Below are 21224 nucleotides of genomic sequence, written 5' to 3' on the forward strand. Positions count from 1 at the left end.
GTCATTCAACTAAATAAAGAAAAAACAGCTCAAAAAATTTCTGGACATTATCTCATTTTATAAAAATTAAATACCTAAGTATAATTTAATAATAGGCCTCTTTATAAGTTAATAAAAAAACAACCAACATAACAACAATGAAGTTATTTAAAGCCCTAATACTAATAAAACTTTTAAAGACTTAAAATAAACCAAGCTCCAGAATCCTGCCTTCTCATTATCCACATAACAACAATTCCGACTTTGCCACTGAACAAAAAGAAATAATTTTAAAAATATTAGTCTAAAATTTAAAAACTATTTCCTTACAACCTATAACTTACTTAAATAAAAAATTAGACACTGTGGCCAAAAAAAATGGCCACTTTCTGAAAATAATAACTGCCACCCTTAAGCCTTAAAATTTTTACTAGACAAAAATATTAATATATATGCTTCCCACAACATTAAAAAACTACTAAAACTTTCCCACAGTTTATGACTACCTTTTAAAATACCAGACATTACTAAAAAAAAATTAAAAATTTGCGCCACCCTAAATCCAACTACCTTCCTCCCTAATGTAAAAAAACAAAAACAAAACAGAACACAATTGTTCAAAAATTTTAACTCAAATATATACAGCCAGGCCAAATTTAACCTACACCCAATCAGCTAAGTTAATAGCACTCACCATGTCCCTTAAATATGACAAAAAACCCAATTTATACTGACTCTAAATATGCTTATTTAATCCTACATACGCACACTACAATATGACAAAAATTTATCTAACTTCTAAAAACACCCCAATCAAATACAGCCCTAAAATTGCTCTCCTATTAAAAACAATTTATCTTCCACTGAAAATGACAATAATATATTATAAAAGCCACCACACAAAAAACTCAAAGACAACTACAAAAAACCACAAGACAAATGCCATGGACTCAACAAACAACACTGAAAATTAACCTTACTCGTTTACTTTGACATAGCTCCTTAAATGAAAAAAAAAAAAAAACCTCTTATAAAAAACAAACAAAAAAAGCTCTCAAAGTTGCTCACTATCAAACAAAAATTAATTACAAAAACTTCCCCAACACTTATTATAAAAAAAATCAAAAACTTTACGTTAGACATTTCATTTAAGTCATGAAAAAATAACCCTGTTAACTAAATCTTTTTACTAATAAATAACTAAAACATTAAAAAACATTACTAAAACATATAAAATGTGTCAAAAAAATACTCCCCTACCTTATATTCAGACACCTCCTAAAACCCCCAAAATAAATACATGTTTTAAAAAAAATTAAGAAATAAATTTTACTCCCATGCCTAAAATAAAACAATAACATATTCTCCTAATATAAATAATTTCACAAAGCAAAGCAAAGCCTTTCCCCACAGATAAAAAATCCCCAAAATAATACAGACCCTATTACAAAAATTTGTCCCCCAGTTTAGTCTTCCAAAATGTATTCAAAATAACAATAGCCCTACTTTTACAATAACAATTTCCCAAAACACTTCCCAAGCCTTAAAGATAAAATACCACTTACATTACTCCTAACAACCCCAATCTTTAAAAAATATATAATGAACTTCTTAAAAAAAACTACAAAAAATTATCTCAAAAAACTCATTTATCCGGTGGTGCCTGTAGCTCAATGAGTAGGGCGCCAGCCACATACATCCAAGCTGGCAGGTTCAAACCCACCCAAGCCAGCTAAACAACGACAACTGTAACAACAACAACAAAAGCCGGGTTTTGTGGTGGGTGCCTGTAGTCCCAGCTACTTGGGAGGCTGAGACAAGAGAATCGCTTAAGCCCAAGAGTTTGAGGTTGCTGTGAGCTGTGACAGTATGGCACTCTACTGAAGGTGACATAGTGAGACTCTGTCTCAAAAAACAAACAAAAAAAACAAACCCATTTATCATGACTTCAAGTATTGCCAATAACTTTAATTAAAAAACACTCCCAATAAGGTCCACTTAAGCCCTCTCTAAATGTTATATAATAAGCCTTTTTTACTCAATGACTTTTATTTAAATACAAAAACTACAACAATAAAACAAATTGATTCCTTAACTAAATTTCAACAAAATCTGAACAATTACTTAAAGCCCCTCAATCAAAAATAAAAAACAAGTTCCACATCTGTTTAAACAAATAATCAAATGTTAATTAAAACCCACCCTATTAACTCTTCCACACTAAAACCTTTATTTAAAAAACCACATACAATAATTCTTTCTTATTCCTACAACAGTTAAAATAAACAAAGTCCTAAATGCATCATACCCATGTAAAATCCTACAAAACCCCAATAAAACACCAATTTCTAAACCAGAATATATTAAGCCTATAAAAAGTTAAAATACTTTTTTAAGAAAAGTTATAAAACTAACATATAATCTTTATTAAACCCCTTATCTTAGTATTATTTATTTTAATATATGTTAACTTATTAATCGTATTATCCAAAGTTTACAACGTGATGCCATTTTTTAAAATGTTAATGTTGCCAATTTGTTTTTGCCCTACAATAATAACTTTTAATTTTACTAACAATTCATATTTTAACATTTCAACTACTTATGCTACTACATACCCATTAAATGATTGTTAAATATATTATCCTCAGCCAAATATAAATAATTCCATAAAATTTATAGAAATTCTCATAAATTCTAAGCAAACTCTCCAAGTAAAACCATTCAATCACCCATTTCTAGTACAATAATATATCTTAATAAATTACTACCGATTCCCAAGACATAATATTTTAAACCTGTTATGACTACTCTATTTACAAATTTAATTCCTAAATTTACTTATGCCTCAAAACAAAATTACAATAAAAAATAACACCATTTCTTTAAACATATGTCTAACACTACTAACACTCAAGTAAAAAAACTCTGTCCACCTGTCACTTAAATATAAATATTCATAACTTCCACACTTAACTAAACAATCCTTTAAATTCAAACAAAACTTACTAAAATAATTTGTCTTCATTTAAAAACAATGTTTATTAATCAATAGAAAAAAATCATTACAACCCAATACATTAGTCCTCAAAATAGAAGACAAAGAAAAAATGGCTGATTGGTGGGGTGCGGTGGCTCTCACCTGTAATCCTAACACTCTGGGAGGCCAAGGCCGATGGATTGCTTGAGCTCAGGAGTTTGAGGTTGCAGTGAGCTATGATGCCATGGCTCTCTACCCAAGGGAGAGAGGAAGGGAGGGAGGGAGGGAGGGAGGGAGGAAGGAAGGAAGGAAGGAGAAAAACTGGCCAATTAATGTCACCTACTATTTCATTACAAATTTTTAATACTTCAGCTCCAATCACAAAAACAAAAATATAACTAATCCACTCCTAAACAAACCCATTTTTACTTTTAAAATAATTGCCCTAAATAAAATATCAGTCAAATTAACACCTAAAACAACAATTGCCTCCATACCCAAAAATATCACTATTAAACATAATAACAGAAAATTCTAGACGAACTCTCAAAATATTACCAAAGTCATTAAATTCTTCAGCCTGACAAATAATAAATCATCATATTACTTTAAACTATTTATTAACAAAACACAAAATTATACTTTAACACCTCTTATTGTTTTTACACCAATAATTCAAGACAAATGAAACAAAAAATAAAACATACCATAAAGAAGCATACTGGTTCAAGAATATGATGTCTCAAAACATCACAAATACCGTCTGAACATTTGTCAAACAATTACTCCCTTCAACAATGTAATTCCTGGGCGGCGCCTGTGGCTCAGTGAGTAGGGCACCGGCCCCATATGCCGAGGGTGGCGGGTTCAAACCCAGCCCCAACCAAACTGCAAAAAAAAAAAAAAAAACAGCCGGGCATTGTGGCGGGCGCCTGTAGTCCCAGCTGCTCGGGAGGCTGAGGCAGGAGAATCACGTAAGCCCAAGAGTTAGAGGTTGCTGTGAGCCGTGTGACGCCACGGCACTCTACCCAAGGGCGGTACAGTGAGACTCTGTCTCTACAAAACAAACAAACAAAAAAAAAATGTAATTCCTACCTCTTCTAAATTCCCTATTCACCTTGCTTTTACTTTTAATTTTTAACCCATATATTTTAAGTTGTCTTCTTAAATTTATGTCCTCCAGTTTACAACAAATAAACTTACAAATGAACAATGACCGTCGATCCCATTTATCATAAACCCCTTAACCAACCCTCTCCCCATACACAATAAACACTTGAATAACTCTACCTGGCCATCCTATACTCTTCTTAAACAAAAAATAGTCAAATGAACAACGACACCCACTTTTCTAAGAAAACTTAGATTGTTTTTCAAAAGAAGTGAAGGGATCTCTGAAAAGCAAAAAATAGCCTCTATCTATTATTCAAGGAGAATTCTGTAATGCAGAGAGCAATCCTGAGGAAAATAGTTCAAATTGACAAAACAAAGCTTAGGGCCAGAGAAGATTCATGTAAAAATAAACTTATTCAAAGACAGATGGAACGACGGGGCAGAGAAGTGCCTGTGAAAACACATACAGTGAGAACAAAATAAAGTCAAGCAGACAAATGTAGACTGACCCAGCTGGTCTGGTTAGTTTAAGTCCTGCCTGACCTTCACTGTCTCCCATTCTTACTATTTTATGGATTTAGCCCCCATCCTAAAGATATCTATCTAGAGTAGTTTAGGTGGATCAATTTTTCAAAAATTAACCTTTAAAATAGAATATTGTTAATGGGGCGTTGTGGTGGGCACCTGTAGTCCCAGCTACTTGGGAGGCTGAGGCAAGAGAATCGCTTAAGCCTAAGAGTTTGAGGTTGCTGTGAGCTGTGACGCCACTCTATCGAGGGTGACATAGTGAGACTCTGTCTCTAAAAATAAAAATAAAGGTAAAATGAATAAGTCACTGAGTTATGCTGAAGGTTAATGTGACTTTACTTTGAACCATGCAAATTAAAAAAGAATGCCACACTGGAAAAAGGGTAGCTTTAGGTATATAAGAAGCAGAGATTTAAATAAAGATTCATAAGCCATTTCTGCCACCCCTCTACTGTTAAGCCTTGTCTTAACTTTCGTAGAGCTTTTTTATGTCTATGAATAAACTTTGAATACTCTAACAATGTACTCTATTTCATCCTGATTGCCCTGTCCCCTCAGCAAGAGTATGTCAACTGAAAGCTTCTAGCCAAGGTACACCCTAACGTGGCTTGAAGTGCCTCCCTGGAAGCAACAAAGACAGATTGCCTGTGAAGGTAGCAAGCAGGTTTTCTTTTTTCTGACTCTCTTTTCACAAAAGACAGTCGCCTGTCCTAGTCTGTTTTTGTGGCTCTGTGTTTGTTAGTGGTGTGTCTTTCAATTCTTTGCCTGACCACCTGAAAACCTACTGTTTAAAGCTCCAGCACGCTTTCAATATTATTTTCTCTTTACATTTTTTTTCTGCCACAATTTGGAAGAAAAAGCTTTCATTATTATTGATCTAAACTAATAACACAAAGGAAAGGGTAAATAAAATTGTAGTGAGATTACATTTACAGGAAGAGATACTATCTATCCATTTCTATGGAGATGATGAAAATAAAGAATTTAAGTATCAAGACCTTGAGCAACAACTAAGCATCACACAAAAATGCATACATAATATTCTAGTTATCATTACTGGATAACAAATTACCACAATTTTTTTTGTTTGTTTGTTTTTTGTTGAGACAGAGTCTCACCATGTCTTTCTCGGTAGAGTGCTGTGGCATCACAGCTGACAGTAACCTCAAACTCTTGGGCCCAAGCGATTCTCTTGCCTCAGCCTCCCACATAGCTGGGGCTACAGGTCCCGCCACAATGTCTAGCTATTTTTTGTTGCAGTTGTCATTGTTTTAGCTGGCCCGAGCTGGGTTCAGACCCACCAGCCTCGGTGTATGTGGCCGGTGCTGTAACCACTGTGCTACGGGTGCTGAGCCCACAAAATTTATTTTCTATACTATACTCCATATACACTTATCTGTTTTCCCACTAGGCTTTCCCTCAACAATGTAGCTACAGCATATCATCTGTACGTGGCGTATATTTGAAACCAAAGAAATATTTATGGGATGAACGAAATAATTTCATATAAAGAAAAGGAAAATGATGGGGAAAAAATTCCATCGCTTGTTTATAAAGATCATTTTGTTAAAGAAAAAAAAAGTTGAGTTCTGCTTCAAAGAAGACAGAATATTTTCCCTATTTCTTCCCCTAAGTGCAACTAAAATCCCTGAGCATATATATAATGTGAAGGTGACTCTGAAAGATGGAAAGAATAAGGAAAACTGATGGAAGCCTTAGAATCCAGGAAACATGATAATGTTGCTATACTTTCTTTCATTTGGTTTTCTTTTTGCTGCATGTATCCAAAATCAAATACAAAAAATCCAGCCACTTGAAAATACCAAAAAGTGCAGAATATAACATGTCCAACAAAAGTCTCCTCTCTAGACAAAGGACTAGAAAAGGCACAGAAAAAAAAAGACAGAAACCTTGCAGACAGAAAATAACTGCTCTACATCAGACAAACACTGTCCCCATCCACACCACCAGACATCCAGTGCTGAACCAAGATCCTCATCATCCCCAGTCTCCAAAAAGTCACCCCAAATTGTTCCTCCCATGGTGATCTGTCCACTTACTGGGCATGCCTAGGAAAGAAAGAACTATGACTTGATTATATTCGTGCAACTAAAATAAACGAGGTACCACTACATAACTATTTAAAAAGCTGCAATAAAGCCAAGTATACGAGGAGGCTGAAGTATTAGGATCACCTGAGCCTAATTGTTTGAGTCCAGCCTGGGCAACATAGCAAGACCCTATCTCCAAAAGTAATACTAATTCAAAAAATAATGACCTTTATGAGTCATTACAAGTGCTGGCAAGGATGTGGACCATCTAAGACTGCAAGAAGGATGTAAAGCAGCACAATCACTTTGCAAAATTCTTTGACATATTCTGATATAAGTTTTTAATGTTATCTACCATGTGATTCAGCCATACTATTTCTTCATGCTCACCAAAGAAAAATAAAAATACATGTTCACAGAAAGACTTGTGCAATAATGTACACAACACAGAAAAGATGAAATGTTGGCTAGAAACTGGAGGAGGATGTCTTTTTTTTTGAGACAGAGTCTCACTTTGTCGCCCTCGATAGAGTGCTATAGATCACGGCAACCTCCAACTCTTGGGCTCAAGTGACTCTCTTGCCTCAGCCTCCCGTGTAGCTGGGACTATAGGCACCCGCCACAACGCCCGGCTATTTTTGTTGCAGTTGCCACTGCTATTTTAGGTGACTGGGGCTGGGTTCAAACCCTCCACCCTCGGCATATGGGGCTGGCGCCCTACCCACTGAACCGCAGGTGCCGCCCTAGAAACTGCAGGAGGATACACAGAGTTGTACAAGGAAACTTGAGAGGAGGGATGCATATGTTCATTATGTTGCTTCTGGTGGTGTTTTTACAAATACATACACATATATTAAAACTTACATTATTCAATTTAAAGTTGTGAAGTTTAAGTAAAATTAATTGCATTTCAATAAAACTGTTACAAAGTGTAAGATACAATGATATGTTTGTCTAAAGAAATATTTAGACCAATTTCTGCAAAATAGGAAATCCTGAAATTTTTGGTCAAAAAAATCCATCTCAGATATTGGAGAAAAATTATCTCAATGCCAAACCAATAACAGAAATGAAACAATAAATTTAAGATCTGTGAGTGATATTTAAAAAATAGAAAAAGAAGAAATGAAAACTCTAAACTTGACCTCTCAAGCCTATAACCTCAGCAATTTGGGAGGCCAAGGCAAGAGGATCGCTTGAGACCAGGAGTTTGCAACTAGCCTGAGCAACACAGGGAGGCCCCATCTCTATGAAAAATTTTAAAAATGAGCCAAGCATGGTGGCACATACCTGTAGTCCCAGCTGCTCAGGAAGCTGAAGAGGGAAGATCCTTTGAGCCCAGGAGTTTGAGGCTGCAGTGAACTATGACTGTGCTACTGCACTCCAGCCTGGGTGACAAAGCAAAACACTACCTCTAAAAAAAAAAAAAAAAAAAAAAAAAAAAATTAAATTTAAACTTTTCCTTTTTTTTTCTTTGCATTTTTTTGGCCAGGGTTGGGTTTGAACCTGCCACCTCTGGCATATGGAGCTGGCACCCTACTCCTTTGAGCCACAAGCACCATACAAATTTAAACTTTTTTTTTTTTTTGAGACAGTCTCAAGCTGTCACCCTGGGTTAGAGTGTGGTGGTGTCACAGCTCACAGCAACCTCAAACTGTTTGGCTTAAGTGATTCTCTTGCCTTAGCCTCAGTCCCAGCTACTTGGACTACAGGCACCCGCCACAACGCCCAGCTATTTTTTGTTGTAGTTGTTGTTGTTTAGCTGGGCCTGGGTCGGGTTTGAACCCGCTACCCTCAGTGTATGTGGCTGGCACCATAATCACTGTGCAACAGGCGCCAAGCCTAAAACCTTTCTTTAAGAAAACAGAATTAGGGCGGCGTCTGTGGCTCAGTGGGGAGGGCGCCGGCCCCACATGCCGAGAGTGGCGGGTTCAAGCCCAGTCCCGGCCAAACTGCAACCAAAAAATAGCCGGGCGTTGTGGCGGGCGCCTGTAGTCCCAGCTACTCGGGAGGCTGAGGCAAGAGAATCACGTAAGCCAGAGAGTCAGAGGTTGCTGTGAGCCGTGTGACGCCACGGCACTCTACCCGAGGGCGGTACAGTGAGACTCTGTCTCTACAAAAAAAAGAAAACAGAATTACATAACCCCCTGGCAGGATCAAGGAGGAGGAGGGGGAGGGGGAGGGGAAAGAGAAGTAGAAGAAGAAATTCATTATCAAGGAAATCCTCACACCGTATCTTGGTGACATATGGATAAAAATAACTTTAGGCTGTAAACTTTGATATTATACGAAAATTAAAAATCTAAGTTTAACGAACAATAAAACTTAGGGAATCTCAATTGTTGCTCCATCCTGCAAATAAACTATGAAATATCTTCCTACAAATGGATTCCATTTTCCTACAAATGGGTTCCTTGCACTGATTTTTACGTAGTGAGTTTTACCATGTAAAGGCAAAATAAACAACACTAAATTTGTACATGCCCTTCTGTGTAATAAAAATAATAAAAACACTCCTCCAAAAAGTTTTGTGAGATTCCTATAACCTTTACATCAAAATGATAGGAAAAATTTAAAAAAAAATCAATGTATATATTTCTCATCAAATCCCTGGCTCTCATCACCCCTCACCCCAGTCAAAACACAACTCATGTTTGACAAACAGAGCCCAAAAGTACTTCAACTATATCTTATGATCATTAAGACTTTATCCAGGAATATATCTGAATGGAATTAACAGTTTGGTTTCAAATCAACTATAACAAAAAAAGGCAAATTATGTCCCTACCATATTAGAGAAAAATGATATGACTCAATTTACCATCCAATTTATTAAAAAAACTCGAAAGCTGTAGCAAATACACCTAGTGATAAAATAGTGGAAATCCCCCCCAAAATAATATATCGTAATTAAACAGTAAATTTAGCAATATTTCTGGATTCCACACAGTTAAACATAAACACATTTTCCTAAGAACAGCATTTTATACAAATCATAAGAAATGGCCTAAAATGCCTATACTACAAAATCATTTTTTTGCAGCTTTTTCTTTTCTTTCTTTCTTTTTTTTTTTTTGAGACAGAGTCTCACCATGTTACCCTTGGTAGAGTGCTGTGGCGTCACACCTGACAGCAACCTCAAACTCTTAGGCTTAAGTGATTTTCTTGCCTCAGCCTCCCAAGTAGCTGGGACTATAGGCGCCCACCACAATGCCCAGCTATTTTTTGGTTATAGTTGTCATTGTTGTTTGGCAGGTCCAGGCTGCGTTCAAACCTGCCAGCTCTGGTGTATGTGACTGGCGCCCTAGCCACTGAGCTACAAGCACCAAGCCTACAGCTTTTTCTACATACTGATCAAACTTGAGAGGGTTTTAATCTTTCATATTCCTATCACTTTTCTCTGCTATCACAGGAATAGAGATCTCAAAATATAAAATAAATGTACACCTGACATTTAATTCTAGTAGAACAATAAAAAACATAATTCTATGTAACCATTTAACAAATGCCCCCTTATTTATTAATCTTACTGACTAGAAGTTAACGTAATAATTCAATTAAATTATTCTGTCTCATAATTTTCTCATATTCTCATTATTTTTCCTTTATAACCCTTTTTAAATCTCCTAACCTCTGCCTAACTTTTTTTTAAATTAAATCATAACTGTGTACATTGATGCATTTATGGGTTCAGTGTACTGATTTCAAATTGTGGTATATTTTCACCATGGAATACTATGCAGCCTAACTTCTTGTTGTCTCATTCTGTACTACTTTAAACTGAAAAAGTAAAGTATAGGTCATTTGAAAAGTAGGAACATGTCATCATCATGTGTGTTTCTATTTATGTTTTATTATGCTTACATACTGCATATGTGTAGTGTAAAAGTTTTTTTAAAAGGTGATATATAACTCTTTCAGAAGTAATTGTGATTAGGTGTGAAGTGTGTATGCATATATATAAACATATAATTAGCATGAATAATATATTTATTTACCTAGTTGTACACATAGCTATAAATAAATTACAATTTTCTTTATTATTAGCAATATACCTGAAAAGTCTATTTTGTAAATATTTAACATATACTTAATTGGCCTTAAAAGTATCATATTATTCACAGTATGGACACAAAACAATTTATTAAAAAACCAGATGTTTTGACTTTTTTGTGCCCATACTTTAATGTAGATGTGTAAGTAGTTGTGTCAGACATAGTTCTGAAAGGTGAATTTCTGTATGAAATTGTAAGTAAATTTAAAACTTTGCTTTTAGCAAATACAAAATTGTTTTGCAAAAATCCATTAACATTTTATACTGCTTTAATAACCTGGTTTCAAGATTTAAATAGTATCTGTTTACTTAAATAATTTACACTAAGTATAAGCCCACTGAATGGGTAACTACCCATTTAAATTTATTTTTGCATATCTTTTGTGGATGCTATTAATTCCATTTTTATGTACTCTATCACTTCATAATAATTTGATTTCTAGGACTATTCTACATTAAGCCTAAATACTTTTATTTCATTTTATTTTATTTTAGATGCGGGTCCCGCTCTTGCTTAGGCTGGCCTTGAACTTCTCAGCTCAAGCCATCCACCTGCTTTGGCCTTCCAGAGTGCTGGGATTACAAGTGTGCGCCCCTGAACCTGGCCCTATATACATCTTATGTCTATACATATGATAAATAGATACCAAGATAGAGACAGATAAGCAGATACATAAACCCTCCTTGTTTTCACTTAAGTTCTACATATTGTGCAGTACATAATTGATTCTGGTATGTAGTGTATTTATATAATTTTGCATTTACGATATATTTCATCAAAGCTGAATAACACTGTACATTGTAAGAGGCAAGTACTACCATACAACTCTTGGTAGAAGATGAAAAGTAAAGAATTCAAATGCCAATCACTTGAGAAACCACTAAAAGTAACACAAAAAATATATACAGTAATATTCTAGTTACTGTGACTGCATGACAAATTACTACAAAATTTATTTGCTATTATATACGCCATATGTAATTACCTCTTTTCCCACTAGGCTTTCTCTTGGTAATGTAAATGCAGAACATAATCCACACCGGGCAAATGTCTGGGAACTGAACAAACATTTATGGGATAAATGAAATAGTTAGACTGAAAGAAATTAAACAAATTATGGCAAAAAGAACTCTACTGCTTATGAAGATCATTGTCCAAAAAAATTATTGGATCTCTCCTGAGAAAATGAAACAGACATATCTTTCCTATTTCTTTTGTTAAGTATAACTAAAAATCTTGATTTTATATATAAAACAAACACAAGAAGGCTCTGAGAGGTGGACATGGATAAAAGATTGGTTAGGATCCCGAGGCCTCAAGGAAACAACATAATAGTGTTTTCCCTGGTTCTTTTTTTTTTTAATTTTTTTCCTGGTTTGGGTTGGTGTGGTTTTGCCTCATACATCTCAGATCTGTGTTGGGGAATCTGGCAACCTGAAAATGTGGAAGGGTGCCAACAACAACAACAAAATTCAACAAAAACCTCCTTTCTGTAGACAAAGTGCTACATAAGGACAGTCTGACAATACAGAAAACTTTCAGAAAATAGCCTTCTGACTACAGCCAAACACTATCCTCACTCATGCCAGGAAAAGCAAATTGAGAGTCTAACTTTCCACTCTTTCAGACGGTAAGAAGTCATCCTTAAATGTCCCCTCATGTTATCAGAGATGTCTCAATACACAGCTGGGACTTTCATCCTCGATGGCTGGTAAAGTGCACGCCTCTCAACAGTGAGTTAATGTATCTGTAGCTGGATAGGATATGGGAGCCTTGACTTCCACACCCCTGGGAAGTGATAAAGTACTTCTCGTCCCTTCTTGCTCAGGTGTGTCAAAAGAGGCCTGCTGAACATTAATGACTGCTATAGACTGAATTGTCTCACTACCCTATTTCAGAATGTGTCCTACAACTACAAGAATCAAGAAAGTATAATATTGGGGGATGGACAGACACGGAGACCAATGGAACAGAAGAACCCAAAATAGCCCCATGTTAATGTTGCTGCCCAGCCAGGTTCATCTGCCCACTACCCAAGAGGAAGCCAATATCCAGAGACAGCAGAGTTTATAGCAGAAAAGGAGTTTATTCTGCATAACACTAAGCAGGGTGATGGCAGGAATTTCTCAAATACACCTTACAAATTGGGGAGACAGGGTTTTTAAAGATTTTTAGGCAGGAGATTAGGTAATCAAAATTGCTAATTGACTAAGTTTAGGACAAAATTATAGGTGCCGGGAAATCATCTTGTTTTGCTTCAGCTTCTGGGGTCATGATTCTCATCAATGATAATAATCATACTCTGGAAAAGGAACAGGCTTAGCTAAAATAATGATAATAATCAACCACCGTCCCCTCCTTTGCTTGATATGAGCTGGTATGGGCTGCTTGTCTGGGAGGGTTAGCTCATCCACTGAAATTCAGAGCCTGGAAGGCATCTTGGAAACTACTTTCACAGTTCCAAAAGGTGATGTTATCTATGGAGAAAAATTAAGAATTTTTGCAACTACCAGCTAGTGGAAAAAGTGGTTAAGAATCTTTAGGCTCAGTGTCCATAGCACAGTGGTTACCGCACCAGCCACATACACCAAGGCTGGCAGGTTCTAGACTGGCCTAGGCCAGCTTAACAACAAAGGCCAATGTAACAAAAAATAGCCGGGCGTTGTGGTGGGTGCCTGTAGTCCCAGCTACTTGGGAGGCTGAGGCAAGAGAATCACTTAAGCCCAAGAGTTAGAGGTTGCTGTGAGCTGTGACGCCACAGCACTCTACTGAGGGCAACATAAGAGTCTGTCTCAAAAAAAAAAAAAAGAGAAAGGATGTTTATAACCACCAGCTGGAAGCAAACAGGAGGACAGTGACTATAATTGAGCAGGAGGAGACAGTGGTTGATTATTACCCTTATTTTAGTTAAGCCTGTTCCTTTTACAGAGTTTGATTATTATCATTATTTTAGCTAAGCCTGTTCCTTCACAGAGTTTTTGAGACCCTCATACAGTTCTCATCTTGGACCATTTCATCAATTTGTAAAGGTGGTTTCAGTAATGCCAACCAATTTATGTTAAGCTGAAAAGTCAAGTTAATGGAAGAAAGGATAATCTTTTTGACAAATAATACTAGAGCACTTGTATATCCAGGGACAAAAATCTAAACCTCACAACTTATACAAAATTAGCTCATAATGAATGATAGATTTAAATGTAAAACTTAAAAAAAAAAATTAAAAGGGCGGCGCCTGTGGCTCAGTGAGTAGGGCGCCGGCCCCATATGCCGAGGGTGGTGGGTTCAAAGCCAGCCCCGGCCAAACTACAACAACAAAAAAATAGCCGGGCGTTGTGGCGGGCGCCTGTAGTCCCAGCTGCTCGGGAGGCTGAGGCAAGAGAATCACATAAGCCCAAGAGCTGGAGGTTGCTGTGAGCTGTGTGACGCCACGGCACTCTACTGAGGGCGGTAAAGTGAGACTCTGTCTCTACAAAAAAAAAAAAAAAATATATATATATATAAAACATACTTAAAAAATAAGCAAAATAACTAAGAAAATGCTTCAAAAGCTATGTTAACTAATGTGATGAAAATGTGTCAAACGATCTATGAACCAAGTGTATGGTACCCCACAATCATACTAATGTACACAGCTATGGTTTAATAAAAATAAATAAATAAATAAATAAATAAAAAATGATTAAAAAATAAGAGGAGGGAATCTTTATAATCCATCACAAAGCAAGAGTCCTTAGAGTTGACACCAAAAGCACAGCATATAAAGAAAAAGAATGAAAAATTGAGTGCCATAAAAATGAAAAACTTTTGCTATTCAAAAAGTTTCATACTGGGCAGTGCCTGTGGCTCAAAGAAGTAGGGTGCTGGGTCCATATGCCAGAGGTGGCAGGTTCAAATCCAGCCCCGGCCCAAAACTGCCCAAGAAAAAAAAAGTTTCATACTGTGGGGATGGGGAGGGAATGGGTAAATTCACACCTACTGAGCACAGTACACACTATCCGTGTGAAGGGCACACTTCTAACTTTGACTCAATCTGTACAAAAACAAAGTATGTAAACCAAAGATGTGTACCTCCAATATTATGAAATTGAAGGAAAAGAAAAAAGAGTGAAAAAAAAAAAAAAAGAAAATGCTTCATACCTGTTAAAAGAATGAAAAGACATACTAAGCCACTAAAGGAAATTAGAAAAATTTTACCCCCAAATATATTTCTTTGACATACTTTGCGATGGCTCCCAAAGGTCTCACAGATGGAAGTAACATTCCAAAGCTGTCTTTTGTGGGGGGAAATTTCCATCTACAGAGAATCTCCATTCATGCAGTCAAGTCTTTCCTTACCTGATCTAGGAAAGATTAGCTGAGAGTCTGACACCTTTAAAGGTCTAAAAAGAAACATTTACCAGTTATTTATTCTCTTGTAGGGACGCTACCTGGAAGGTTTCTTTTACATAACAATATCAACTTTGCTAGCTAGCCAAGGTCCTATTCTTTAAAACCTTCTGTACCTAATTGAGGAGTTTGAGTTTTCATTCTGAAGGGTCCCATGTGTACATGTTAAAATAAACGTGAGTGTCTTTTTTTCTCTAATTAATCAATCTGCCTCATGTCAGTGATTTTTTTCAGCAAACCTTCAGGGGGCCCATGGGCCTATGCTCCCTACATTATATATCCAAAAACATTAATATGTAGAATATATTAATATAAAGAATTCTCAAAACTTAACAGTATGAAATAAACAATTTGAAAATTAGAAAAATATACAAACACAAACCTCATGAAAGAGGATATACACATGCCCAATGAAAACAGAAAGATGTTCAACATGATAACCATCAGATAAATACAAATTAACGTCACAGTATCAGTATACATATATATGAATGACCAAAATGAAAATAGTGATGTTACCAAATGCTGGCAAGGATGTAAGCAGACTGGATCACTCATACATTCTTGTGGGACTATGAAATATTTAATCATTATAGAAAACAGGCAAGTTCTTAAAAGAAAAACCTAAACTTGCAATTACCACGAAACAGCAATGATACTCTTGGGAATTTATCAAAGATATATGAAGACTTTTGTTCACATGGAAACTTGCACACAAATGTTCACTGCAGATTTATTTGTATTAGCCAAAACCCGGCAGCAACCAGAAGTCCATAAAAGTGTAAATGGTCAAACTAGATGTGGTACATCCATACCATGAAGTACTACTTAGCAGGAAAAAGGAGCAAACTACTAGAAAATGCACCAACTTGGATAAATTTCTAGTGACTTATGCAGAATGAAAAAAGAAAACCCAAAGGTGACATACAGTATTATTCCATTGTACAAAGTTCTTGAAATTAATCATTCCTACCCACACACACACATACGTGTGTGTGTGTGTGTGTGTGTGTGTGTGTGTGTGTGTGTGTGTGTGTGAGAGAGAGAGAGAGAGAGATGAAGCAGTCTGTTAACTGCTGGGAATCAGAGATGGGAGAGGTGAGGGCTGAAGTGGTGGTGGAATATGTGTGCTTATAAAGTGCAACACAAAGGATTCTTGCAAAGATTGAAACACACTTTATTTTGCAGAATTAATGTTAATATCCTGGTTGAGATAATGTACTATAGTACTGCAATGTGATAAAAGTGGCTGAAGCTGGCACCTACACTGAATGAAGAATTTTCACAGTATAGAAAGCTTAATTCAAAATGGTTTAAATTCTTAACAGTTTGGGTTAATTGGATATGAAGCAAAACATCTGCAAACTAAAACCTATTTGAAAAAATGGTGTTAAGACATCTCTCTCTAGTAATGGCAGATTAGACACTCTAAGCCAAACATTATTCTGAAAAGAAAAGTAAGAAGATAGGAAAATACAGCTCAGCGCCTATAGCTCAGTGGCTATGGTGCCAGCCACATACACTGAGACTGGCGGGTTTGAGCCTGGCCCAAGCCTGCTAAACAACAACTACAATAAAAAAAAAAAAATAGGCAGCTCCTGTGGCTCAAAGGAGTAGGGCACCAGCCCCATATGCCATAGGTGGTGGGTTCAAACCCAGCCCTGGCTAGAAACTGCCAAAAAAAAAAAAATAATAATAATAATAATAAAATAACCAGGGTGCTGCCTGTGGTTCAAGGAGTAGGGCGCCAGCCCCATATACAGGGGGTGGCAGGTTCAAGCCTGGCCCCGGCCAAAACTGCAAAATAAATAAATTAATAATAACCAGGCATTGTGGCAGGTGCCTGTAGTCCCAGCTACTTGGGAGGCTGAGGCAAGAGAATCGCTTAAGCCCAAGAGTTTCAGGTTTCTGTGAGCTGTGATGCCACGGCACTCTACCAAGGACAACATAGGAAGACTCTGTCTCAAAAAAAAAAAAAAAAGATGCACAAATGTAATAGACATCTGTTATATCTTTGTACCATGTATATCACAAAGCCAAAGAAGTTCAAATTATAGGGACAGGAATTTGGGAAGAAAAAAATTCCTAGTGATGATAACGAAGTATTCCACCTCAAAGGAGGAGATTGAGAATTCAAAATACTAAGTAGAATGTTGGAGTTGAAAATCTAAGCAACTGACCAGGGCCTACAGCAGCTTTACAAATTGGAACCGAGGAGCTACCATGGAAAAGAAACTCTGGAAAATATCCCAAGTTTGATGATGTCTACAAATGGCTATATCCCTAAGTGACAATGTGGCCGCCCATCCAGGTTCATTGCCCACAGCCCAAGAAAAAGCCAATATCCAGAGATAGCAGGGTTTATTCCCCATGGTGCTGAGCAAGGAGACAGGAGAAATTTCTCAAATCTGCCTTCCTGAGAACTGGGGAGACAAGGTTTTTAAAGAGAGTTTGGTGGGCAGAGGGTTGGTTAGACAATCAGGGTCTGCAACTTGGCTGGTATCAGGGTGGAACCACCAGTCTTTGGTATGGATCACTGTCTGAGTGGGTCAGCCAATCCACTGGAATGCAGTTCCTTGAGTGGGGGTCCGGGACCAGTTGACTGCCCTGGGTGAGTCAGTCAATCTACTGGAATGCAGGACCTGGAAGTCATCCCCCAAACTACCCCTAAGTTCTGGACAGGTGCTGTTTTCTACTGAGAAAAGTTACGAATCTTTACAACTACCAGCTGTGCCTTCTAGGGTAGCAATTATAGAGAAGCACACAAGGGGACAGCGACTGTTACCAAGCACACAAGGAGACAGTGGCTGATTATTATCATTACTTTACCTAAGCCTGTTCCTTCACAGAGTTTGATTATTATCATTATTTTAGCTAAGCCTGTTTCTTCACAGAGTTTCTGGGCTCTTACTTGAGTACTCACCTTGTACTCCTTCATCAGTCTGTAAGGGCAGTTTCATCAATATGAATCAGAAATAGAACAATCCTCTCAAATACGAGACCTAGCTTCAAAAGGATTCAATTGCTGTCTTGACTGTTTCATTTCTATAAATTTTTGGTTATTATTGCTTGTTACCTTATATCTTGAGACATATTACCAGAATATACATACATTTCCAGATTTCCATTTCTCATTTATTGCTATGAAAGTCCCTTTGGGACATACATTGGTTTATCTTATACTTTACATTATAACAGATTCATTGAAATATAACTAAATTTAGATAATAAACTTTTTAACTTTAAACAATACACATTTGTTGGCAGAGACTTTGGAATTTTCAGAGTGGAAATTTAAAATAACTATGATTGGGTCGGTGCCTGTAGCTCAAGCGGCTAGGGCTCCAGCCACATACACCAGAGCTGGTGGGTTCGAATCCAGCCTGGCCCACCAAACAATAATGACAACTACAACCAAAAAAAAAACAGCCTGGCATTGTGGCGGGCACCTGTAGTCCCAGCTACTTGGGAGGCTGAGGCAAGAGAATTGTTTAAGCCCAAGAGTTGGAGGTTGCTGTGAGCTGTGATATCACAGCACTCTACCCAGGGTAACACTTGAGACTCTGTCTCAAAAAAAAAAAAACAACTATGGGCGGCACCTGTGGCTCAGTGAGTAGGGTCCCAGCCCCATATACCGAGGGTGGCGGGTTCAAACCCAGCCCCGGCCAAACTGCAACAAAAAAATAGCCGGGCGTTGTGGCGGGCGCCTGTAGTCCCAGCTACTCGGGAGGCTGAGACAAGAGAATCATATGAGCCCAAGAGCTGGAGGTTGCTGTGAGCCGTGGGACGCCATGGCACTCTATCGAGGTGGTAAAATGAGACTCTGTCTCTACAAAAAGGAAAAAAAAAAAAAAAAAAAAAACTATGATTAAAATGCTGAGCGTTTGTGTACTTTCTTTCTTTTCTTTTCTTTTCTTTTTTTTTGGAAGTTTTTGGCCAGGGCTGGGTTTGAACCCACCACCTACAGCATATGGGGCCGGCACCCTACTCTTTTGAGCCACAGGCACCACCCCGGCTTTGTGTACTTTCTAATAGAAAGTGTAGATGTGTAATGTAAGCAGACAGATGAGAACTCTAAGAAAGAAACAAAAGAAAATAAAGCATAAAATCAGTGAGATAATTTTTTATGATAAAAATAAAATCAAATCTAAAAATTTTATTTTCATAAAGGGTTAAAAAATTGATAAGCCCTTGGCAAATTTGATCAAGGAAAATAATCAAATGTATCACCAATGTAAAGGAAATCCTTATTCCACATCCTGCAAACACCCAATTATATGATAATAAAATTCACTATTACATAAAATGAAAAAGTTCCAAGGAAAACAGAGTTTAACAAATCCAGAACACAGTAAATCTCAATGGCCTTGTAGCTCATAAAACATTGCCTCTGTATTGAAAAATATTCTTACAAATGAATTCTATGCCCTGATACCTGAAGCCCTGAACTTTCCATATAATAAGAATGAAATAACAGCAATCTTTTATTACACAAGCTCTTGCACATAATAGAAACGCTGTTTAATAAAAACACTTGCTTTTTTTTTTTTTGAGACAGAGTCTCACGATGTCACCCTTGGTAGAGTGCCATGGCGTCACAGCTCACAGCAACCTCAAGCTCTTGGGCTTAAGCAATTCTCTTGCCTCAGTCTCCCAAGTAGGTGCCCATAACAATGCCCCGCTATTTTTTTGTTGTAATTGTCATTGTCATTTGGCAGGCCCGGGCTGGGTTTGAACCCACCAACTTCAGTGTATATGGCTGGCGCCCTAGTCGCTGAGCTACAGGCGTAGAGCCATAAAAACACTTTCTAAAATGTTTCATGTAACCCTTATAAACTTTACACCATAATGACAAGGACATTATAAGAAAATAAAAGCACAGATTTATATTCCCCAGAAAACCAGACTTCCCATCTCAAGAAAATAAAAACAAACTTTTGTATGACAAACAGAAACCAAAGATACTTCAAGTAAATAAGTCTGTGAATAAACTGAGTAAAATCCAAGCATGAATTATTGGTGGATTAACATTTTGGAATGAAACTGCTTTAACCAGGCAAAGGACAGAATTATGTCACTGCCATACAAAGAAACCATATGATAAAATTTACCATCCAGTAATGATTTAAAAGAAACCCACCCAAAACTTTACTAAATATCATAATTAGTGAAGTACTGAAAATTTGCCAAAATCATAAAAAAAAGATCAGAACACCTACTATAACCAGTTCTATTCAGCATATCAAGTAGGTTGAAGCCAGAGCAACAGTGCAAGAAAAAATATGCATAAAGAAAGGCGGGGCGCAGGGGCTCACACCTGTAATCCTAGCACTCTGGGAGGCTGATGCAGGTGGATTGCTTGAGCTCAGGAGTTCCAGACCAGCCTCAGCAAAAGCAAGACCCCCTTCTCTAAAAACTAGCCAGGTGTTGTGGCAGATGCCTATAGTCCCAGCTACCTGGGAGGCTCAGGCAAGAAAATCACTTGAGCCCAAGAGTTTGAAGTTCCTGTGAGCTATGATGCCATGCCACTCTACTGAAAGCGACAAAGTAAGACTCTGTCTAAAAAAAAAAAAAATGCATAAAGATTGGAAAGAAAAAAATAAAACCATCTTTAATCACAGATGAAGTGATTTTGTTTCTAAGCTACAAAACAATCTATAAAAATATAGAATATTTATATGAATTTATCAAGATAGCTGAATCCCAAAGATTTAAACCTAAATACATTTTTTTTAGAGACAGAGTCTTGCTCTATCACCCCAGATAGAGTGTAGTGGTGTCATCATAGCTCATTGCAACTTTGAACTCCTAGGTTCAACCAATCCTCCTGGCTCAGAGTAGCTTAGACTACAAGCATGTGTCACCACACCCAGCTAATTTTTTTTTTTTTTTTATTTTGTGTAGAGACGGAGTCTTGCTCTTATTCAGGCTGATCTTGAACTCCTGAGCTCAAGCAATCCTCCTGCCTTGGCCTCCCAGAATACTAGGATTACAGGTGTGAGCCACAGTGCCTGGCCTAGACACATTTTTTTCCCCAAGAAAAGTAATTCTTACTAAACTTTTTAATACACATCATAAGAATGTCACAAAAACACTAAGGTTATTTTCCACATACTTACTAGCTAAAACTTA

This window comes from Nycticebus coucang, chromosome X (genome assembly GCF_027406575.1).
Source record: "Nycticebus coucang isolate mNycCou1 chromosome X, mNycCou1.pri, whole genome shotgun sequence".
NCBI lineage: Eukaryota > Metazoa > Chordata > Mammalia > Primates > Lorisidae > Nycticebus > Nycticebus coucang.